This window comes from Hippopotamus amphibius, chromosome 2, assembly GCF_030028045.1.
Source record: "Hippopotamus amphibius kiboko isolate mHipAmp2 chromosome 2, mHipAmp2.hap2, whole genome shotgun sequence".
Classification (NCBI taxonomy): Eukaryota; Metazoa; Chordata; class Mammalia; order Artiodactyla; family Hippopotamidae; genus Hippopotamus; species Hippopotamus amphibius.
In genome coordinates, this window is record NC_080187.1 from 60,431,607 (window position 1) to 60,457,147 (window position 25,541).

Sequence of the window (25,541 nt, forward strand, 5' to 3'; positions counted from 1 at the left end):
CTAAAATAGTAATGGAACTACGGTTGTGTTCAACAACAACAACAACAAAAACCTTTTATAGTTTAGAGATTCTTACTGAAATATTTTCAGATGAAAGTATATGCTCTTTGGGATTTGTTTCAAAATAATGGGAGGGACAAAGAATAAGTAGCGGTACAGATGAAAAGAGACTGGTAATAAGTTAAAAACTGTTGAAGCTGGGTGATGTTTACTTGGTAGTTCGTAATACTGTTCTCTCTACTGTTGTAAAAGTTTGAAATCCTTGTAACAAAAAAAGCTGAATTACCAAAACTGAGTATAAGTCTGAGCAACTTCCTTTTAGAGGAATTTACATGAGGTTCAATCAATAGCTACATTCAATCTAATTTCTTGTAGATGACTTCGGAGAACCACCAGTCCTCTGAAATTTTGATCCAAACAATAGAGAAATGGACAATTTAATCATTCCCCTTTTCATACTTAATATACCCCTTTTTGGTTTTCAAACTCTAATTCTCAATTTCTAGCTAGTCAATCTGCCCTTTCCCAGTTTTGAAATGAACCCCTGCTTGTTTTTAATTGCCCACTTTGTAAATCAAAGAAATTGGTCAAAAAACTAAAAACAAGATGAAATAATACAAAATCAAATATGTTGGAATTGACAAAAACGTATCATAACAGAGGCAGTATGAGAGACAAGAGATCCACAGATATTATTCGACTTCTACCAGTAGTATTATTACTTACTAATAAAAATTATTTTCCTCCAATCTTACTCAGTTGTAATCAGAGAACAGTTTACAAAATAAGGAACCCGTTTTTCCTATATACCATAAAAGTTACTTAAGTAGAGGGGACGACAACCTAAAGAGCTCCTGAGGAAGACATTTAGAAAAATATTTTTTCTTTCAAATTCTTCAGTTGCAATTTATTTAAAACAAAACAAGTAAACAAGTCATTTAGCTAAATGAAAGCAAGGTTGAAATGGATCAAGGGGATTATGCCTAGCTAAGAGAAATGGGACACAGCTGAGCCAGGAACGCTAAGCGGAATTAAAATTGGCTTGAGACACTTGCATAAAAGAAAGTTCCAGGAGAGTCCTAAGTTTTTAGGTAAGCGTTATTTTAAAAATCAATATCCTTCAAATCAGGAAAAGGGAATCTTCAGCTTTACAGGAGTGGGTCCTACCTCCCCTCCAGTTACCCCTAGCTATGTTTAGAGCCCTGAATTCCATTTCCCTTCTCGTACTGGATAGTTCTATACATACTATAGTTGAAGTTGATTCATAGAAGAGTGGGAAGAGCCACAATCCAGAGAAGATTAAAGGAAATCCAGCCAAGTTTGTTAATGAAAAGGAACAGCAGAAACTTTCCAATTAAACTTTAAACCTCCATTTAAAAAAATATGCCCCAGACACAGAATGACCATATGTGTGAGTATGTAATTATTAATAATGTTGGGGCATATTTTTTTAATGGAGGTTTAAAGTTTATTTATTTTGTCCTGATGTAATTATTAATAATGCTTCCTTTTACGCTCAAGTATCCTGATTTAAACAACCTATCCAGGTACAAAATTAATCAGAATAAACCGAGGTGTTTGTTTAGAACATAGATTCTTAGGCCTCAGGACCTTTGGAGATCTACACAGGCATCCGCATTGTTAACAGGTGTCCTGAGCAATTCTCATGCCCACCAATCTCAGATGATCAGCAGCTGCATTCCCAGTCATTGCACAGTCACAGTTTACTGCTCTTCATGTCCTTTCCCCCAGCCCCTATGTGGCCACATGGATACAAGGAGTTCAGAATTTCTGAGTGAAAAAAAGAGGATCTAGAGTAGTGCTTTGTAAACTGTCTGGGAACTGCCCACCCACCCCCATCCCAGCACCAACATGTGGAAAACTATATTTTGTAAAATGCAATAAAAATAAATTACTAGAAAAATGATCACATGCATAGATGTTGTGCCAATGTTAAGCTGCTTTAATGCTCACTTTCTGTACTTATTGCAGTTAGTAACAACTGGTGGACAGACACTGGTGCACGGACCATACTTTTGAGTAACACTGGTTTAGATAAACATGGATTTAGGAGAACAAGAATAAGACTAGAATCAAATTTTGCATACTATGTATATACATGTCTTCAAGCCCAAGTCTGGATATTTTATTATGTGTAATGTATACAAAAGATGATGTTTAGTTGGCTTCACTACTCACTTCCCAGTGGATGATAATCTTTTTCTAAACCCAAATCTTCTGACAAGATCATTTCAAACTGCCTTTAATGGCACACAGGATTTCACGAATAAAAAATACAACCTAAACACTTGGACTCTGAAGTTTTAGCTTCTAACATCTTACCCATGCTTTAAACTATGAAGTGTTTGAACTGTAACACAGAGGTTCACTTCTTGCATCCTTTCAAATTATAAATAAACCACTCACCACACCACAGAAGTTTCCCTTCCTTTCTGTGGCTGTGTGTTGCCTCTTTAAATATTCCATTTATAAAGCTGTCATTCTTCCAAAAAGATGTCTTAGCACAATTTTTCAACTTCAAAGAAAAGGTACTCAAGTGATTACAAGGCTAATAAGTAATTCCAGACATTTTATTTGTTCAAAAAATTACACTAACCAAACTAGGTATTTTTAAATGAAAGAGTCAAAATGTTAGTAACAGCGCTCAAGTTACTGCTTTATTGGTTACTTCATATTGTCACTTGGGGGACTGGTTCCTTCATTTTTAATATAGGCCTGTTATTTTATAAACTACCATCCTTACCAATGACAAAGCTGGGTTAACAGAGGGATTAAAAGGTCTCAAAACATGAGCACAAAAAAAAAAAGAAAAAAAAAAAAAAAGGAGCACAGAGTTAAAAAAATTTGACTATGAATCAAAAGGTCATTTATCCAGAAATGTGATAATTTAGGAGGTGTAAAACTTCAGTACTTTTTTTTTAAGAGTAGAGGACGTTCTTGTTATTCAAAGATGATTGGTACTAGAAAAGGCCACTTAAACTGTATCCACGTTAAAAAAAAATTCACGGTAAATAGTGGGGGGAAATCATTCAGCTTTTTATCTGTAAAAATGAAACTAAGGATTGTGAAAATGATTTATTTCATAATTAACACAATTTGCCACATGATCATAAAGAGAGTTGTTTGTACAAATACAATCAAGAGTTTCATCATAAACCTAAAACCTCTAAAAGTTTAAGATGAGCCTAAACTCTCCTTTGAGCTCCAGACTCTTAAATCCAACAGCCTATTTAACATCTATTCGGATGTCTAATAAGCACTTAAAATTTAACATGCATGGAAACAACCTAGGTGTCCACTGACAGATGAATGAATAAAGAAGTTATGGTATTTATATACAATGGAATATTATTCAGCCTTTAAAAAATGAGGAAGTCCTACCATTTGCAACAACATGGATGGACCTTAAGGGCATTATGCTAAGTGAAACATGTCAGGCAGAGAAAGACAAAATACTGTATGCTCTCACTTACATGTGGAATCTAAAAACAAAACAAAACTCAAAGAACAGAAGATCAGACTTGCAGTTACCAGAGAAGGAGGGTAGGGGAAGGGGGAAACAGAAGAAGGTGGTCAAAAGATACAAACTTCCAGTGACAAGATAAGTACCAGGCGTGTAATGTACAATGATGACTATAGCTAACACTGCTGTATAATATATATTAAGAGAGTAAATCCTAAGAGTTTTCATTACAAGGAGAAATTTTTTTCCCTTTTTTCTTCTTTTCTTTTTATTGTAGCTATATGAGAAGATGGGTGTTAGCTGAACCTATTGTGATCATTTCACAATATATGTAAATCATACCATCATGCTGTATGCCTCAAACTTAGACAGTGACGTATGTTAATCATATTTTAATAAAACTGGAAAAAAATTTAACATGTCCAAAGTTGAAATTATTGTTTCGCATATCACTTCTAGTCTTTTCCATCTAAATACATATATGGAACTACCATTCACCCAGTTGTTCAGGCCAAAAACCTAGGCAGTCCCCCCTTAATTCCTATTTCCCCGATATTCCCCAAATAATTTTTCAGCAAGTCTGGTTGACTTTTTTTTAAAATCACAAATAAGATCTTTCATGTGTCACCATTAAAAGTCTGAATTTTAAACAGATTCTTGGACTGGAGGCTCATATCCATCAGCTTGTTCAGCTTCAGCACCTGTCTCATCCCCAGTAGCTTTTCCAGAACTACTACCTTTACCATGTAGCTCCATGAGCTTTTCCCAATTCAAACTTGGGCTTCTTCAGCATTTTTACATTGCTAACAAAGATATCATGGAGCAGATAAATAGACTGGCAAACCTTTCTATGCTGTTTTCAACGCTGTCTGATATCAATTCACTGACTACCGTTTTCAAGTCATTTGCCTGCACCTCTCAGGTCATGATTTCCATCATCTCCTTGTGGATTTGGCAGACCTGCTGGTGCTGGGCATAGAAGGTCTTCCAAATCCAATTGCTGTGTTTTTTAGTAAAACCCACACAGAGCAGACGATGCAAATAACCATCGGCAGTCTTGACGTCAACGTAAGCTTCACTCACGGTCTGACATTTTTTGTCCATGGAGCACATTTTGTCACAGGTAAGATCCATGTCACGGAAATTAGGCAGTTTTTGCTCCGAACATCCTCAGTAATAAGTCTGAATTTTCTAAATGCCACTTCATCATTCTGCAGATCTGCAAGGCGCACTTCAAAAACATGACCCTTGAGGCCATCAGATGCAATCTTGGTTTCTGGAGTTCTTGTGACAAGCATTTCCCCAATATTTCTTATGTTGAACATAGCTGGTACTTTCACATCATACCAATCTTTCTCAGAAAATGTGTAAACCACTTTCTTCTTGGTTCCCTTTTTACTGCCTTTTATAAGGTGCTTGTTATTGCTGACCTCAGGGCTGCTCAGAGAGCCAAAAGGGTGGTTGACTCTATCTTTAAAATATACTTTGGATTCAATCATTTTTAACACCCCCATCACCACTACCCTAGTCCAGCCATAACTGTCTCTCCCAGATTCCTGCAATAGTTTTCTAACTGTTCTCCTCCCTGACCCCCTCTATTCTTGGCCCTTTACAGCAGTTGAAGTAACCTTTTTCTTCCAGCTTTACTGAGATACAATTGACACAACTGACATATAACATTGTGTAAGTTTAAGGTATCACAACATGTTGACTTCATACTTGTATATCAAATGATTACCCCATAGCATTAGCTAACACCCCCATCACATACATAATTACCATTTCTTTTTCTTGATAAGAAGGTTTAATATTTACTCTTAGCAACTTTCAAATATAATACAGTACTATTAACTATAACCACCATGCTGTACATTAGATTCCCCAGAACTTATAACTGTAAGTTTGTACTCTTTGACCAACATCTCCCCTTTTCTCTCATCCTCCAGCTCCTGGTAACCACGGTTCTACTCTCTGTTTCTATGAGTCTGTTTTTTTTTACATTCCATGTATGTGATATCATACCGTATTTGTCTTTCTCTGTCTGACTTATTTTACTTAGCATAATGCCCTCAAAGTACATCCACATGTTGTTGCAAATGGCAGGACTTCCTTCTTTTTCACGGCTGAATAATATTCTGGTGAGTGAGTGAGTGTGTGTGTGTGTGTGTGTGTGTGTGTTTGTATCACATCTTCAATAATTCATCTGTTGATGAACATTTAGGTTGTTTCTATACCTTGGCTACTGTGAATAATGTTGCAATGAACATGGGAGTGCAGATATCTCTTCAAGATAATGATTTCATTTCCTTCATATATATACTCAGAAGTTGGATCATACGGTAGTTTGGTTTTTTAAAAAATTTACTTATTTTTGGCTGTGTTGGGTCTTTCTTGCTGTACGTGGGCTTTCTCTAGTTGTGGTGAGCAGGGGCTACTCCTCCCTGTGGGGTGCGGGCTTCTCAGTGTGGTGGCTTCTCTTGTTGCGGAGCACGGGCTCTAGGCACACGGGCTTCAGTAGTTGTGGCACACAGGCTTAGTTGCTCCGTGGCATGTGGAATCATCCTGGACCAGGGATCAAACTCGCATCCCCCACGTTGGCAGGCAGATTCTTTTTTTTTTTTTTTTTTGACATACAATAAACTGCATATATTTAAAGTGTACAGCAGGAGGATTCCTAACCATTTGCCCACCAGGGAAGCCCATATGGTAGTTTTATTAAAATTCTTTTGAGGAAACTCCATACTGTTTTCCATAGTGACTATCAATTTACATTACCACTAACAGTGCACAAGGGTTCCTTTTACCCCATACACACAGCAACACTTGTTCTCTCTTGCTTTTTGATAACATTCTATCAGGTCTGAGGTGCTATCTTGCTGTGATTTTAATTTGCATTTCCCTGATGATTAGTGATGTTGAACACCTTTTCATGTGCTTATTGTTCATTTGCATGTCTTCTTTGGGAAAATATCTATTCAGTGCCTCTTCCCATTTTTAAATTGGATTGTTCTTTTATTGTTGTTTTGTTTGTTTTGCTGAGTTGTATAAGTTTATTATATACTTTGGACATTAACCTCTTATCAGATATATGCTTTATAAATACTTCCTCCCATTCTGTGGGTTGCCTTTTCACTTGGTTGACGGTTTCCTTTTCTGTGTGGAAGTTTTTTTAGTTTGATGTAGTCTCACTTATTTTTGCTTTTCTTGCTTGTGCTTTTCATGTCATACCCCCCAAATTGTCACCAAGACCAATGTCAAACAGCTTTTCCCCTATGTTTCCTTCTAGGAGTTTTACAGTGTCAGGCCTTATGTTTAAGTCTTTAATCCATTTTGAGTTAATTTTTGTGAGTGGTCTAATTTCATTCTTCTGCATGTGGTTATACAGTTTTGCCAACACCATTTACTGAAGAGATTCTTCTTTCCCCCATTGAGTGTTCTTGGCTCCCTTGTCAAATATTAGTTGACTGTATATGTGAGGGTTTATTTCTGAGCTCTTCATTCTGTTCCATTGGTCTGTGGGTCTGTTTTTATGCCAATACCATACCATTTTGACTACTATAGGTTTGCAGTATAGTTTAAAATTAGGATGTATGATGCCTCAAACTTTGTTCTTCTTCTTTCCCCAGACTGCTTTGGCTTTTCAAGGTCTTTTGTGGCCCCACACAAACTTTAGGATTGTTTCTTCTATTTCTGTGAACAAAACCATTGGCATTTTGATAGGAATTGCATTAAAGCTGTCTTCAGACAGCTTTGGGTAGTATAGACATTTTAATAATAGTAATTCTTCTGATCTCTGAATATAGGATATTTTTCCATTTGTTTGTGTTTTCTTCAATTCCTTTCATCAAAATCTTGTAGTTTTCAGTGTACAGATCTTCCACCTCCCTGATTAAATTTATTCCTAAGTATTTTATTATTTCTGATGTTATTGTACATGGAATTGTTTTATTTCTTTTTCAGGTATTTCATTGTTAGCGTATAGAAACACAAGTTGTTTCTGTATATTGATTTTGTATCCTGAAACAACTGAATGTGTTTATTAGTTCTAACAGTTTTGTTTGTTTTTGTTCTGGTGGAGTCTTTAGGATTTTCTCTATATAAAACCATATTATCTGCAAACTAAGACAATTTTACATCTTACTTTCTGATTTGGTTTGATTTATTTTCTTACCTGATTGCTCTGGCTAGGACTTCCAGTACTATGTTGAATAAGAATGGTGAGAGTGCTATTTACAATAGCCAGGACATGGAAGCAACCTAAATGCCCATCAACAGATGAACGGATAAAGAAGACGTGGCACATATATACAATGGAATATTACTCAGCCACAAAAAAGAATGAAATGGAGTTATTTATAGTGAGATGGATGGACCTAGAGTCTGTCATACAGAGTGAAGTAAGCCAGAAAGAGAAAAACAAATACCGTATGCTAATCCACATATATGGAAGCTAAAAAAATGCTACTCATGAACCCAGTGACAGGGCAAGAATAAAGATGCAGATGTAGAGAATGGACTTGAGGACATGGGGGGGTGGCGAAGGGGAAGCTAGGACAAAGTAAGAGAGTAGCATTGACATATGTACACTACCAAATGTAAAATAGATAGCTAGTGGGAAGCTGCTGCATAACACTGGGAGATCAACTTGATGGGTGATAACTTAGAGGGCTGGCATAGGGAGGGTCGGAGGGAGTCGCGGGAGGGAAGGGTATATGGGGATATATGTATGAATACAGCTGATTCACTTTGTTGTATAGCAAAAACTAGCACAATAGTGTAAAGCAATTATATTCCAATAAAGAGCTTAAAAAAAACCCCCAAAAAACCAAGAATGGTGAGAGTGAGCACCCTTGTCTTGTTCCTGATCTTAGAGGAAAAGCTTTCCACCTTTCATTGATGAATATGATATTGGCCGTGGGCTGGTCATATAAGGTCTTTATTAAGTTGAGGTATGTTCCTTCTATATGCAATTTCTTAGGTGTTTTTATCAAAAAAAGATGTATTTTGTCAAACACCTTTTTTTGCATCTATTGAGACGGTCATATTTTATCTTTTATTCTATTAAAGTGATGTATATCACGTTTGTTGATTTGCATATGTTGAACTACCCTTGCATCCTAGGGATAAATCTTTCTTGATTGTGGTAAAAGATATATATTTTTTTCCTTTCACTTAGAATTTTTATTTATGCTTACTGAAGGAACTCTTTTAGACTTATTTAGCAGTAGACATTTGTCTCATGTCACTCTTGTGCATAAATAACAACCAAGTCCCATCATGTTTCAAAAGTTTATCTTTAAACTGTTCACTTCTATAAATCCATAAAATGCTTCAAGGGTCAACCTACTAGGTTGGTTAGGTAGAGCTGCTGGAGTTCCACATTTATCTTGGCCTTCATCAGCTCAGAGGTCATCCTCTGCATGCATGGTAACATTTCTGAGGAATATCTTATTTTGAGGCAGAAATGGATTTATCTGTAGCTAATGAATCTCAGAATTCAGGGCTCCTCACTAGCATAAGCCCCTTCCTATTTCTGTATAGACTATGTTACCACAGAATTTTGTCATATTAAAGGTGATCAAAAATTACAGAGCCACAAAATCTAGGGAAATGTATGAAGTCATGCCAAGCAGGTAATTAATAAAAAATTACATTTTTTGGATTCCTGTATTTGTCAGCTTTAAAAAATTTGTAACTCATCATGATTTATTTTCTCTTTCTTAATATTCACTGTCATACCTAATTTTTATTAATAATTTTGTATTCTTTTTTTCCTAGAGAAGGGGGCTGTAAATTGCATAAATCTAGGGACCAGTAATACCTGGATTAGCCCCATTCTTAGGTACAATTTTTTGGTTTAAATTTAAATCTGGTGGCAGCTCTAGGCCATTGGTGATATACACACCATCACAGTAATATGCTGCTTTTTATGACCCATTCTTCAATTTTTATGTGTGTAGCACCTTTAACATTGATGGAATTATTTTGAGACATGCTGAAGTACATTATGATTTCATTAGCATTTTCTATTTGACTAAGCTCAGTGTTTTTTTCCTTAATTGAATTACATGTTGTTGGAAGTTAAGAAACTTCTGTTCAAAGTTAGCTGAAAATTTTTGGTGAATCGATGTTCTGCCCAGTGTATGGATTGGTTACACCAGCCTCTCATTGTTTTAAAATCCTTTTATGTATTCCCGGAGATTTGGGCATTTTTCTCCTGCCTTTAGTTGATATATGATAGTCAATCATTTTTTAAGTTTTTATTTTTAATAATTTCAAACATAGCAAAAAATGGTGTGAAGAATTCTTGTAAATGTTTCCCCAAATGCCCCAAATATTAACATATTACCACACTGATTTATCATTCTCTACTTTTATACATATTGCTTTTCCTCAACCCTTCAAGAGTAAATTAGAGATAGAGTGTCCCATTACACCTAATGCTTCAGTATGTATTTTCTAATAACAGGAACACTCTCCTAAATAACCAGAGTACAACCATGGAAACCAGGAAATTCACACTGGTACAATGTAACATGCAATTCTTTGACCCTGTTTGAACTTTGCCAATTATCCCAATAATATCCTTTTTAAGGTCTAGGATCCAATCCAGAATGATGCCTTGTATTTACTTGTCATATCTCTTTAGTCTCTTTTGATCTGGACCGTTTCCTCAGGTTTTTCTTCTTTTATGGCTTTGATATGTTTGATGAGTCCAAATCAGTTACTCTGTAAGATATCCTTCAGTCTGGGTTTGTCTCGTGTTTTCTCACGATTAGATTCACGTTTTGCATGTCTGGCAGGAATATCACAGAAATGATGCTGCATTCTCATCGCATTATTTCCGGTGACACATGATTTCTGGTATTGTTAATCTTACCAGTTGGCTAATAACCTGTCTTCCAGGCTTCTCGACTATGAAGTTAATAACTACATATTAAGCATGTATATGTATTTTGTGGGAGTATACGTTGAAATTATGTAAATACCTTGTTCATTATCAAACTTTCAGCTACTAGTTTTAGCTTCCGTTAAATGATTGTGGACTGTTTTTATAAAGTTTTATTGAAACAACCATGCCTAGTTTTTATGTAATTTCTGTGGCTGCTTCCTTACTACAACGGAAGAATTAAGTATTTGCAACAGAGACCAAATATCCCCCAAAGCTTAAATTATTTACTATATGACTTTTTACAGAAAAGCTTGCTCACCTTGCTCTTAAGAGTCCGGTAATCTAGATTTTAACAAGTGTGTAGATACTTAAAAACATTGCTGCAGTATGTTTTTTCTTTGTACTTAGACTACACTTTATAACTTACATATCTTTTCAGTTTTATAGTCTTATTTATCCTTTTACATCCTATTTTGTAATAAGACTATGAGATTTATAAAAACAGGTAAGATTAATGTATCTTTGAAATACCAGCTGTACAAACTGTATAGAAAGTAGTATGCTAACATGGGCTTTTAATAGATACTCTTTCATATTACGATTTCTTGAAAAACTTCAAAATTTTGAGTAGGAAGGATCCTAATAGTATTCGTAATTTTGAGCTTGATTCTGACTTCTAGTCTTCCAGTATCTTCAAATAATGCTATCAGATTAGCCTTCCTAAAGGACAGCTTTGGGTTTCTCATCCTGGGTTGAAAAATATAAAGCATTTCAGACTCTCCCCATACCCTAATTAACAGGAGCCACATTTCTTAGTCTGGCATGCAAGAACCATCATGAACTAGACCTAGCTTAGGCTGAAGTTTGAAAGATGGAAAGACAGAAGTGGTCTTAGAAAGGGTGAAATCAGAGGTCTTTTCCAACAAGATCTTCCACTCCTAGCCATCCCTTTCTCAATGCTTTGGATAGCTCAAACTATCAACCCTTTACTATAAGTAACTCATACTTAGATTTCTCTTTAGCTCTCTCTCACATACACACCCATCATATTCCTAGCTTGTAGCCTCTGTTGGTACAATCCCTTGACCTGTCCTTTAAAACTGTCTCCATGGATTCAGATCTTATCTGCTTCAGTTTAAATTCTATCTCTTTAAGAAAGCTCCTCTTCCTGCCATGGATTGGAAGTAATCTTTCCCTCCTTTGGACACACTTTGTAGTTTCTCTGTACTTCTCCTATGGAACTTATTTTCGATCTTGAATTACAATTCACTGTGCACATAATTTATCCTCTGAGTATTTTATAAAATGGGAGATGATAAGCTTTATACCTGATCTCCCTTTGTAGTACAGTGTTTCTCCCTTAATAGATCCTCAATAATCAGTGACTGAGTGACTCGCAGGTCTGTCAATGTGTCCACCCTCACCAGGATACCTGATTGTGAGTAGTGTAGCTGCTGTCTGCAGCTGAGTACCTAGGATTTCTTGGGATCTTTGAGTTACATTTGCTGTAAGAAAAGAGGCTAATCTGAGAGGTTCTGCGCCACTTTGCAGTCCCATTCCTGTTACTCCATCTCTAAAAGCACATACTGAGAGCATTGTGAGGTGTGGGAGTTGATGTCTCCATCACAGGCCAGTTACTATGTTACCAAGTCCAAGCTTGTACTGCTTATCACATGACAGGCCAGTAAATGGAGAGACAAATTGCTAGGGCAAGGAATAGCGACTTTATTTGGAAAGCCAGCAGACTGAGAAGATGGTAGACTCATGCACCAAAGAACCATTTTGCTTAAGTTAGAACTCAGGCTTCTTTTATAGTAAAAGAACATTTCCTGGTTTTGGTCCTCCTCCAAAGGGATCTGTTAATTTCTTCCTGCAGTCATTCACAGATGGGTCTGGTTAGGATTTTTAAGTGAGCTAAACAAGGGTATTTTAGCTTAATGCTCATTACCTGGGAGGCAAGTTTCCCAGAGATGGGTCATTATGTATAATTTAAGCTTATAGGCAATATCCCTTTAGTGATTAACTTGTAATAGAATAGAAAGGTTCTTCCCTATTACAAGTCCCCACTTTCAATGTCCATGCCACAGTTTTGTGGAGAAAGGCACAAAGACCACTCTGGCTACTTCCTGCTGAAAAGGGGGATGGGCAATGAATAGGTCTTAGAATCTTTAGCCAGTAGTAAACCCCATTTTTTAATCTACAACTATCTGAACCTGATGAAACTACTTACTGCTTTGTTGACTAATTTTTTTCTTAAGATTTTTTTGATGTGGACCATTTTTAAAGTCTTTACTGAATTTGTTACAACATTGCTTCTGCTCTATGTTTTGGTTTCCTGGCCATGAGACACATGGGATCCCAGCTCCCCCACCAGGGATTGAACCTGCACCTCATGCACTGGAAGGCAAAGTCTGGACCACCACGGAAGTCCCTATTGTCTAATTTGTAATTGAACTTGCGGTTTTGTACCAATTCCCAATACATATACTAAATGCCCATGCTATTTGGACAAAATTAAATGAATAGGTTGACCCTTTTCCAACTATAAAGAAATTACCATCTACTTCAGTTCAATAGGCATACCTGTTGGAGGCAAACTCATGAACAGATGTTGGTATAGCACCTAAAGTTTTAACATAATTGGCAATCTCTAAGTCTTTTAGAGCATTTATAGATTCTCCCACTTGGGCAGACAATATTTTGAAGGGGCTTAATGTAAGCCTGATTCTGGGAGCCACTGATCCATGGCAGGGCAACTGGAAAGGGCTTGTCCAAAGTTAAATTAGTCTCCTGACATGTCTTAGAGATGTTCCTTTTTAATGTATGATTGAATCATTTTCTTGTTTTTTTCCTGTTGATTTTGGTCTCTAGAATGAATGTAGTTTCAATGCCTTAATCCAAATCAGGAAATAATTGAAAGATATTTTTAACATGCTGTTAAATCAGGTTTGCTAATATTCTGTTGAGAAGTTTTGCATCTATATTCATCAAGGATATTGGTCTGCAGTTTTCTTTTCTTATAGTTTGTATCAGAGTAATGCTGGCCTCAAAAAAAGAGTTTGGGAGCGTTCCCTTCTCAATTTTTTGGGGAAGAGTTTGAGAAGGATTGGTATTAATTCATTTTTAAATGCTTGATAGATTTCACCAATGAAACCATCTGGTCTTGGGCTTTTCTTTGTTGAGAGGTTTTAGATTACTGATTTAGTCTCCTTATTTGTTATTGGTCAGTTCAGAGTTTTCTACTTCTTCATAATTCAGTCTTGATAGGTTATATGTGTCTAGAAATTTATCTCTTTCTTCTAGGTTACCCAATTTGTAGTGGATAATTGTTACAGCAGTCTCTTACGATCCTTGATATTTCTGTGGTATCTGTTGTAACGTCTCCTCTTTCATTTCTGTATTTACTTAAGTCCTTTCTCTTTTTTTTCTCAGTCTAAAGTTTGTCAATTATATTAATCATTTCAAAAACCAACACTTAATTTTGGTAATCTTTTCTATTGTTTTCCTGGTCCTTATTTCACTTATTTCTGCTCTTATCTTTGTTATTTCAGTGGCAAAAGCTGCTGGGTTATCTATTGAGCTGGATGCTGTGAACCTCAATGACTCTCATTGCATACCTGGTCTGGTGCCCTTTCATTCTACTCAATTCTCTGTTCAAATGTTACCTCTTCAGAGATCTCTTCCCTGACTATTTTATCTAAACAAAACAAAACAGAAACTCTTCCCTAGACACTGTCCAGCAGAAAAGGTTTGGTTCTTTATCAATTTCTAAATAAGTATTGGGTTGGCCAGAAGGTTTATTCGTCTTCTCCCTAAGATGGCTCTAGTAGCACTTAGTTGTCTTTAACTTCATTTGAAACAATTTTGTTAGATTGTATTGTGACAGCTGCCATATCAGCATCCATTTTAAAAAACCTTATTAACCAACCACACCAAAGGCTGGTCTTCATCCAAAGAAGGTGATGTTGTGTATATGGTGGGATTGGAAGGGAGTCCTCTATTATGAGCTCCTTCCGGAAAACCAAACGATTAATTCCAAAACCTACTGCTCCCAATTAGACCAACTGAAAGCAGCACTCAATGAAAAGCGTCCAGAATTAGTCAACAAAAAATGCATAATCATCTATCAGGATAATGCAAGACTGCATGTTTCTTTGATGACCGGGCAAAAACTGTTTCAGCTTGGCTGGGAAGTTCTGATTCATCTGCCATATTCATGAGACATTGCACCTTTGGATTTCCATTTATTTCGGTCTTTACAAAATTTTCTTAATGGAAAAAATTTCAATTCCCTGAAAGACTAAAAGGCACCTGCAACAGTTCTTTGCTCAAAAATATAAAAAGTTTTGGAAAGATGGAATTATGAAGTTGTCTGGAAAATAGCAGAAGGTAGTGGAACAAAACGATGAATTTGTTGTTCAATAAAGTTCTTTGTGAAAATGAAAAATGTGTCTGTTATTTTCACTCAAAAACTGAAGGAACTTTTTGGCCAACTCAATACTTTGAGGTATATATTATGTGCACATTCATTGTTGAGACATACAGAAACTAAGTCCAAGCCAGATAACAACTGTTGAATTCAACAATTATGCCACCAAATGTTCATTTCAGACATAGTAAACTCATGCCCAATCTTTCATCCTAAATTTCTTTCCTTCTCAAAGTGTAGTTTGGGGGAATCAAAAATATCAAAATCACCCAGGAGCTTGTTAGAAATGTAGGACTTCTGGCACTAGCTCAGAACCTACTGAAATTAGAATCTACATTTTAACAAGATGCTCAGGTGCACATTAAGAAGCACTACTATAATTTACTGATTTTTAACCCTGATTGTACATTAGAATAACCTAGGGAGTTTCTGAAAATATACTGCCCTTATCCATTTCTAGAAATCTTGATTCAACTGGTTTTAGATTAGTGTCCCAGAACCTGGTAGTTTCAGAAAGCTCTCCAAGTAATTCTAATGTGCAGACTGAGAACCAATGTTCTAAGTTAATCACAATAAATGCATTTTTTCCTAATTTCATATCATTCTAAGTTCTTGTATTTTTCTAAATTCATCCTTCTTAACTCTAGAGCCACATTGACTAATAAGGTAGCTACTAGCCATATGTGGCCATTTAGACTTAAATTTCAAATAATTAAAATTAATAAAATTTAAAATTTAGTTCCTCCGTTGCACTGACCACATTTCAATGCTCAATAACCTCATGTGCTCAGTGACTGCCATATTGGAGAGCACAAATACAGAACATTTCTAATAGTTCAGAAAGTTATATTGAACAGCACTGCTCTGGAGTATTTATTCAAAAAATGAAACTATTAAAAAGTTAATCTGAGCAAACAACTAGTAAAGTGAGTCATAAATAAATAAATGCACCATTCAAATAGGAAACTAATATATAAGATTCTAAAAGCAGTTAAACTAATGAAACTTAAGAATGATCCAAGAGTAGAATATTTGGCTAAATGCAGACCAAAAGTTGACATTTTTATAATTTGTGCTCTAGGCAATCTGTGTAACAAATTCTTTCTTTTAGTGCTCCAAAATCAAACTGGTTTAAAGAAAAAAGTTTTAAGAAATTTGAAAAACATTTATAAAGTTAGAAAATGGGGGTGGGGAAGATACCCTACATAAACTTTCATTAACAGCACAAATTAAACTAAAAGCAGACAGCTATATGCTAAGCATTACTGCATTAATGAGGCTGGGGCAGCAAAATATGTTAGATAAGCTATCCAATTTTGAGCTGCTGTGAACATTCTTCTATCTGTCTTATGGCGGATGTAAGCACCCCTTTCTCCCAAGATTGGGACTGCAAGGTTAGGGGGTAGGCACAGGTTTTGTTAAACAGTTCCCCAAAGGCTTATACCATTCTACTCACACCAGCAAGGTGGGAGGGTTCCAAATTACTCCTTGCCAATACTTAGCACTGATCACTTTTAAATTTTATTCCATTATAGTGAGTGTCTACTTGTATCTCTTTGTGGTTCTAATTTACATTTCCTTGGTGAGTAGTGATGCTGAGAACCCTTCCACTTGTTTATTGGTATCTGGCTATCTTCCTTTTGGGACATGCCTGATCAACCAATTCTTTTGTCCATTTAAAAATGTATTCAGGGACTTCCTAGGTGGCGCAGTGGGTAAGAATCCACCTGCCAATGCAGGGGACACGGGTTCGATCCCTGCCCCAGGAAGATACCACATGCCACGGAGCAACTAAGCCCGTGTGCCACAACTATTGAGCCTGCGCTCTAGAGCCCGTGAGCCACAACTATTGAGCCCATGTGCTGCAACTACTGAAGCCCACGCGCCTAGAGCCCGTGCTCTGCAACAAGAGAGGCCACCACGAGAAGCCTGCACATCACAAGGAAGAGTAGCCCCTGCACTTCGCAACTAGAGAAAGCCCGTGTGCAGCAACGAAGACCCAACACAGCCAATAAATAAATAAACAAATAAATTTTTAAAAAATGTACTCAATATATTTTTTTCCATTGACTGATAAAAGTTCTTATATATTCTGAGTATGCTTCACATGGTCTGATGACCACTTTGCAAAGAAAATTATGAAACAAAACATTTGTCTTTACCTTATCTCTCTCCTCAAAAGGAGAAGTGTAGTAAGTAATAAAACAATTTCCATTACCAGGTAACTCAAATAATGATTTTCTATATCCTTTAAAAATTCATATAGTGAGTGCCCAGTCTATCAATGTTTCAGCAGGGAAATACTGCACCGAGGCCAGATATCTGCCTGCACCTTCAGCTGAGACATTTTGGCATTCTCATCAGTATAAAAAAGCCAAGAGAAGAGGGGAAAGGAGGCACATGGTGCTCTCTTTCACTAAGTCTGGAATGTTCTTTAAAGACCTCTATTCAAAGCATTTTCTTCTCCTGAGCTGCTGTTCCCCAGAGGGAGGCCAGAGCCATGGTATCTTGTCTCAGGAAGAAGAGCCAATGGAAATGCTGATGTCCTTGGTCCACTGATGATATTAAAATATAAGATATAGTGAAAACTCAGCTGTCAGGGACCCTAAGGGAGTGAGTCAATTTGAACAGCCAATGGTATTTTCTCTCTTTTTTTTTTCCCATAAAATATTGGTCATAAATATATTTATGTACACACACATGTACATTTTTAAAAATAAAGCACATTTATGAATCCAAAATTCATATAGAATTAATGAAGTCATTTTTAAAGGTTAGGATACAAACAACTACTAGGTGATAAGTAATTATGCCAAATACTTTTTTTTTTCAAGCTCTTTATTGGAAAATAATTGCTTTACACTCCTGTACCAGCTTTTGAGGTACACCAAAGTGAATCAGCTGTATTCATGCCAAATACTTTTTATTTAAAAAGGTTCCAGTGTTAAAAAGTGTTCCAGTGTTAACTGTTTAAAAATAAATCCATACAATATCATCTAAATTGTGACTAAATAATGCATTAGAAAAGGTAGTAAGGAAATATACCCAAGTATTAGTGCTAGGTAACAAGATTCTAAATTATCTTATTCTTCCTACTTGCCTATTTTTTAACTTTCTCTGATTACCCTCCATCAGTTTTACAGTCAGAAAAAAGTGTATGTAAGAAGTCAGTATATAATTATTTTGTACACTATATGATCCTAATGATATTCTTTTAGGTGAACGAAAAAAACTGGAAGAAAAGGATGAAAGTATAAGCAAGACTGTTTGCACTACACGTGGCTTTTTTCCCCCTATCTGCTTTGCCCTACATTTTTCCAAGTTTTTATACAATACTTTATTAAAAGAAAAGTAGCAAATGCCAAGGGCAAAACAAAAAGGCAATCCCATTGGCAATAACTTTCCCTATGTTAATGAGTTTTATACATAAATAAGACTTGTCTCAAATCAGCAGAGCTGTACTCCAAACTGACTCTTAACAGCAACATTCAGAAATTCAACCTCAAATTTAAGTTATACCTATCAACGACCAAGAGTTACTGAGATGACAGAGGAAACTCTGTGGCTTATGCTTCAAAACACACAAAAGCCCTGTGGTTAGCAGGAAGCAGACCCCACAAGATGCCTGGTCCATGGTAAACACATACCTTCTCCCAGTCACTCCATCAAACAATAATCTAGGTACTGCTGGAAGGAAGTCTGCAAGCATAATTAAGGTCCCATATCAGGTGACCTTAAAATAAGGAGACTATCCAGGTGCACCTGACCTAATCATAGGAGACCTTTAAATACGGATCCAGAGGTCAGATATGGGAGTTCAGAGATTTGAAGCATGAGAGGGATTCAATGTACAAGTTCTCCATTGTTAGCTTGAAGAGAGAGGAGGTCACAGAGCAAGGAATGAAGGCAGTCTCCAGGTGCTGGGAGTGGCCCCCTGCTAAAAATAAGGACTTCATTCCTACCACCACAAGGAACTGTCAACAACTTGAATGAGCTAAAGATCAGGGTCTTCCCCCAGCCTCTACATGTAAACTCAGCCTAGTGGGCACTTTGATTTCAGCCTTTGAGCCCTGAGCAGAGAAGTCTACGCCACGAATGTAACTCTGACCCACAGAACTATGAGCTAAAAAATCATTGTTTTAAGCCACTAAGTTTGTGGTAATTTGCTGCACAGCAATAGAAAACTAGTACTGAATTCTTGAAGTCAAAGTTTTTCCTAAGGCCATTCAGCAATTACAAATACACTTTTATACACACAAGAAACTAACACCAGCTGCTTCTTAGAGTCGAAACGTAAGTCCCAACTTATAACTGTACTATAACTCATAAAACAGATGAACTGAATCAAACCACAACATGCATCCCAGACTCTCTAAGTTCAAACTCTTTTAACACCAGATGCTTCAGATCCATATGTTTGAAGATAAGACCTCAGGCAAACTAATTTAACAGTAACTCTGCATAGACACTAGATCTGATCTGACACTAGAACTTCATGAGTTCTAGCAACTCATCTACTTTAAAAATTCTAACTGGTCCTTGCCCAGATCACAAACTTCCACCCTAAAATCCAACAATCGTCCCTCATCTAACAGTAGTATCTGATAGGCAGCCTTTCCTAACTGCCTACCCTGTAGAGAAGGTCCCTAGTACCTCTGGTTCTCTCTGCTTGTTTCAAGTTAAATAAACCTTTTTTTCTTTAACTATAAATAAATCCTTCAGCTGACCTTGTTTCTGGGGAGACCCAGGACTTTGTAACAGTGTGCACATATGAGGTCACTTTCCACCTGCTCAGGGCCACCCTGCCTACAAAAGTGAGTTGCCTGAGCTTCAATAATTCTGTCGAGCAATTCAGGGTCAAGGTGATATGTGAGTCCTCTGACTTTCAGTCTTATCAGATTGTGCTGTTCGGGAGTGAAATCTGGCTCTACCTAATTAACAGCATTCCTATCATCTGTCTGCTTGTTCAGTATCTTGAGTGTCATTCATCTATAACAGGAAGTCCATAGGCAGAGGAGGCGACAAGGACCTAATAAGTGTATCTTCCAGCCAGCTCCAAAGGCTGAGAAGTTCAGAAGGTTTCATTAGACCAATATCTCAGACAAACTCTGCACTGGGTCAATTTTTCTAAAACTTCCTAAGGACCTTCCTTAGTCCTTATAATCCTGAAAAGTATTTTGCTTCGTTCTGTCTACCTGGAGCTGAGGTTCTGATTGGCTCTCAATTGGTAACAGCTTATCTTTGGTGTCACTTCATGCCTTCTGGAGACATGTGGTTGCAAAGGTGCCATCCTTAACAATTGTTGCAGGTCACATGGCGATTTCTCAGTCTGCATCCCTGTCTCCTCTGTGCTTCCTCTGTCTGCTTCCTTCACATTTTCAGATTATGAATATACTCAATAAATGGCACAATTTCACCAAGGAAAAATTTCAAGTTACCTCTTGGGGAACTTTTTACACGAGCAAAATTGTTTATTTGAGAGGTATCTTAAAACAAGATAGGAAACAGAATTCTGAATACCCAATGGTCTACATTCTTTAATATGAGGAGGCTTCCAAATGTAATTCAAGGAGGACAGGGGCTGGCGAGGCTCTCTCCAGAGGGCTTCACGTCCAGAGAAAGCTGTTTGGCAGCTGGTAGCTGCGAGGATAACAATGACCATGAGATCTCTGCGACTGCTCAGAACCCCCTTCTTGTATACCCTGCTCTGGGCCTTTTGTGCCCCAGGTGCCAAGGCCGAGGAGCCCAGGGCCAGCTTCTCCCATCCCAGCAGTGTGGGCCTCAATAAGAGCACAGTGCACGACCAGGAGCGTATCATGGAGCATCTAGAAGGTGTCAACAACACACTGGAGGTGGAGATGTCCCCACAGGAACTGCAGCTCCATTATTTCAAAACGCATGATTATGATGGCAATAATTTGCTTGACAGTGTGGAACTCTCCACAGTCATCACTCATGTCCATAAGGAGGAAGGGAGCAGGCACCAATGAATGAAGATGAACTGATCAACATAATACATGGTGTTTTGAGAGATGATGACAAGAACAATGATGGACATATTGACTATGACCAGTTTGCAAAATCACTGCAGTAGACATGATGTGGCCATCTCCCAGTTAGATGCAAATGTGACCCGTTATAATGTGATCAAATACTTTCAGTAACGCAAAATAACTCGTTTCCAAAATATCGCTACAGTATTTTGGTAAAAACCTACCGCAACTTGTTACACAGGGCTGAGAAAGAGAAATAAAAAAGCAGAGAAATGGGATGTATGGTAGTCCCCAAGTACTGTTAGATTTCCTATTGGACAAGGGCTTGATTAAAGAATCCTTTTAAGAATGATGGATAATTAGAGCTGAGCACTCAGGAACTAGACTGGAGAATACTGCCAGGTTCTTGATTTTAATTCATGCTACCTAAAAAGTAAGACAAGTTTTTGCCAACTGGACACACTTTTCAGTAACTGAAGGAATGGAATGAATGCCAAATGTTTCCCCTGGTGGGTTCTGTTTCTTCAAGAAACAGTATTCTGTAAAGTTTCCCTGGCCTAAATAATTACTTGTTCGGGCCAAGGCAGTATTTATTAGGCTACTTCAAAGCCACAGCATCAGAAGAATGTCAAATAGTTCAGCTAGCCACAGAGTCTAAGGTTCTTGTATCTCCTGTCACTTTGGAAACAACACACCACTGACCTAAGTGATTCACCTTTTCAGTTTTTCAATATTTTATAAAACTTCTGTCACATCCTTACACTTTATGTCTTCTTCAACCTAGGAGAGACTTGAATCTTAATGTGTCTCTATTTATCATTAGCAAGTATTTTAGCTTTCTAAATATGTCTTTTAACTCTTGTTTCTAGGTTTTTGTTTTTGCAGTTTAGAAACTCTTAAGAATATAAGGATTTTATCCCTTCTGCTTGATACAGCAGGGGTGAACTACTAGCCAGTCTAGCCTAAGTGAGAAGCAAAAAGATTCTTCACCAAGCACACTGATTAACCCAATGCAAGTCAGATGTAGAAGGAATGTTGTTTAAATTACCTCTTCTAGCCTGAATACGTGAATTCTTTCAGATCAGGAAAGATTAGAAAAAGAAGCCTAAAAACGCTTAACAGTGTGAATCTCAACAGTAATTGAAAACGAGAAGTGGCAGCAGATTATAATTTGGTTTACTGGATATGACGGATGTGCTGTGATAGGAAACCTGAAATGATGGTTGAATGGGGAAAAAGAAACTGCATAAAATTTGCTGTAAGATATATAGAGACTTATTTTCTGTAGTATTCTTATAAGAAAAAGAAATATTTCTATGGGGCTTCCCTGGTGGCACAGAGGTTAAGAACCTGCCTGCCAATGCAGGGGACATGGGTTCGAGCCCTGCTCCAGGAAGATCCCACATGCCTCGGAGCAACTAAGCCCGTGTGCCACAACTACCAAGCCGGTGCTCTAGAGCCCACGAGCCACAACTACGAAGCCCCCGTGCTACAACTACTGAAGCCTGAGCACCTAGAGCCCGTGCTCCGCAACAAGAGAAGCCACCTCAATGAGAAGCCCTCACACCACAATGAAGAGTAGCCCCCACTCGCTGCAACTACAGAAGGCCTGCACATAGTAATAAACTCAACACAGTCAAAAATTAATTAATTTTTTTAAAAAAGAAAAAGTATTTGTAAAGATGGTTTCTTGTGTCAAGTATCTGTGCAATCAGAGCTGAATTGTAAACTATTCTTGCAATATCTAGCTATTCTGAAAGATTTATATAATGAATCCTAGATATATGACCAATAAAACTGATGAAACAACAAAAAAAATGTAATTCAAATTCTAAAACTGCCTCCCTGAAAGAATTCCCAAACCCTAGGAAAAAAGAACATCTACTGAAGAAATCAGGCTTGCATAGGCTCACCCTGATCTCTATCAATTAGTCCCTGTTTTGACGTACCTAGGAGATACAAAACCTGGAAAAGACTAACTGGCATCACCCCAAAGAGAATTTAGAGATTAATTAATCCTTAAGAAACAAGGAAAGCCCTTACAATTTGTAACTCTCTGGAAGTTATAAGGTTATTCATTTCTAATATCCTCAGAATTTCCCTCTCATTCAACCTTTAACTCTTTTAACAATGTCTTTCGTTACTGATTTTGAAGGAATGTAAAAGAATGTGTGTAAAGACAGGAGAATGTGAATGCATGGTGTCAGATGTGTTTTTGCTTATCTAGAAATAAAGAGAATAATTTTGTCTTAAAATAAGAAATGTCTGTCTCACCACAAAAAAGAAATGGTAATTATATGGTGTTAGCTAACGCAATTGCGGTAATCATTTTGCAATATGTATGTATATCAAATCAACACTGTGTACACCTTAAACTCACACAATATGTCAATTATATCTCAATAAAGCTGGGGCAAAAAATAGAAATTTTTGGTTGTGCCAAAATATTGACAGAATACAGTGAAAGACAAGTTAGACAGTATACCATAAGGGTAGAAAGTCTGAGAATTAGTATACTTTGTCTGGGTTTGTAGTAGCTACAAAAACAAAACAAAACAAAAAAACTCTGAAGGGAGAAAGAAAATATGTTAAAATTTCTGACAAAACTCATCGAGTGTGAGGGGTTTATCATAAGGAATAATGGCTTATACATTTTTTTAATGCAAATTCTTTCATGAATAATAAACAGAGTAAAACTAGAACTTGATTTTCTTTTTGTTAAAAGAGCAGTTATTCTGTGCCCACAGAAGACATTCCTTAAATTAACAAAATATTCTAACTCTGTGCTTTTTGACAAACTCATAAATCTTTTCCTTAACTTTTAGAAAAAAGTTGACATTCCTACTTAACAGTCACTTATTGTTGTGTTTTAAAGTTACTGCCTGTAACTACTTCTCACCTTTGGATAGTCACTACTAATATTTTGTCACATAACAATTTTCTTTGATTTTGTCCTTCTCCAAATTGAGAATAATAAAACTATGAAGATGTTTCTCACACCTACAATATCTTTGGGTTTATACTAAATGACTATTTAGGTTACACAATGATTTGATCCTTTACCTTATTAAAAATATTTTTAAAGGATTACAGAAATTATTAGCTGTTTGGCATTCTCCAACTTTTAATTAACTCAAAACTATTGTGAGAGCTCTTTGCTTTAACAAAATGGGGTAAAAAGAAAAAAAAACAAAAAACCTGACAAATGAAAAGAGTTCAGCCTTCCTAAGTTAATCATGTGTAAGTAAAATGTGTTAAGAGTAGACATGCTTCAATGTTTGTATATCTTTCAGGTTAAAGACACATTTACATACAAAGACTGACATAGCTGTCTACAAAAAGATTTTAACTCTAGGTTTAAATAAGCTTGTATTGGTGAAATTCATAATACATTTTAAAGGATAAATCAAAGGCCTGGAGATTTGTCAATGTCCTCTCTGTTTATAACATTTTTTTATTAATTAATTAATTTATTTATTTATTTTATTGGCTGTGTTGAGTCTTTTTTGCTGTGCGCGGGCTTTCTTCAGTTGCGGTGAGTGGGGGCTACTCTTCGCTGTGGTGTGTGGGCTCCTCGTTGCCGTGGCTTCTCTTGCTGCGGAGCTTGGGTTCTAGGCATGTGGGCTTCAGTAGTTGCAGCACATGGGCTCAATAGTTGTGGCTCACAGGCTCTAAAGCGCAGGCTCAACAGTTGTGGCGCATGGGCTTAGTTGCTTCGCAGCATGTGGGATCTTCCTGGAGCAGGGGTCGAACCCGTGTCCCCTACATTGGCAGGCAGATTCTTAACCACTGTGCCACCTAGAAAGCCCTTATAACATATTCTTACTTTCAGAATAATCAATGATTGATTCCTTATAAAACTGATTATGTTCTTTAACAGAAGATTCCACTCTCTTCCATTCTGATAAGGTGGGTTAATACAATAAATTAACTGAACCCTATAGACTCAACATCCACAAGTAGTTTCTGCTTCTTCCTTACGTTCACCTAAAGTTCCCAGCTATAATCTAAAGATCAAGAACTGAGCCTTGTGTTGTGGAGACATGTCAAAAGAACTTCTGTAAAGGTATGTATCATGTACTTGTAACTATTAACACTACAGAGAACAAACTGATTATGTGTATTGCTGACATCATTGCTATGGCCAGACACTGTGTCTGAGTTAGATTTCAGGAATTGTCTTGGTTCAAAAGCAGAAGATATTGTGAACAGACCATTTACATCCAAGATCAGCAGAACACAATCTCTCAGACGCCAGAAGCCACTGATTACCATGCTCTTTTCATGATTTTGCCTTTTAATCTCTCGGGTATTTTCTTCTCTCTCTGCTGGTTCAAGATTCTAGACGGTCAGTAAACACCCTGCTCTTTATTCTTAGTACTACCGAGACCTTTATCCTTGGTAATCACCAAATGCAGGACTAATTCTTCATACACTGGCAAAGGTGAATAACCCATATCCAATTAAAGTGGAAAAAATGACTTGGTTACCAAAGGGAGATCCGAATAGATATGGGATATATGGGACATTATTTCAAACTTTAATAATAATTCTTGGGACTTTCCTGGTGGCACAGTGGTTAAGAATCTGCTTGCCAATGCAGGGGGCACGGGTTCAATCCCTGGTCCAGGAAGATACCACATGCCGCAGAGCAACTAAGCCCGTGCACCACAACTACTGAGCCTGCACACCACAACTACTGAGCCTGCACACCACAACTACTGAAGCCTGTGCACCTAGAGC

General features: G+C 37.0%; 1 protein-coding gene and 1 pseudogene across 4 annotated transcripts in view; one reads left to right on the forward strand and one right to left on the reverse strand.

Moving 5' to 3' along the window:
* The window catches only part of PPP3CC (protein phosphatase 3 catalytic subunit gamma), a 99,795-nt gene that overhangs the window by 55,847 nt on the left and 18,407 nt on the right, over positions 1–25,541 (reverse strand). The window lies entirely within an intron of this gene.
* On the forward strand, positions 20,412–20,899 carry LOC130844022 (multiple coagulation factor deficiency protein 2 homolog; annotated as a pseudogene).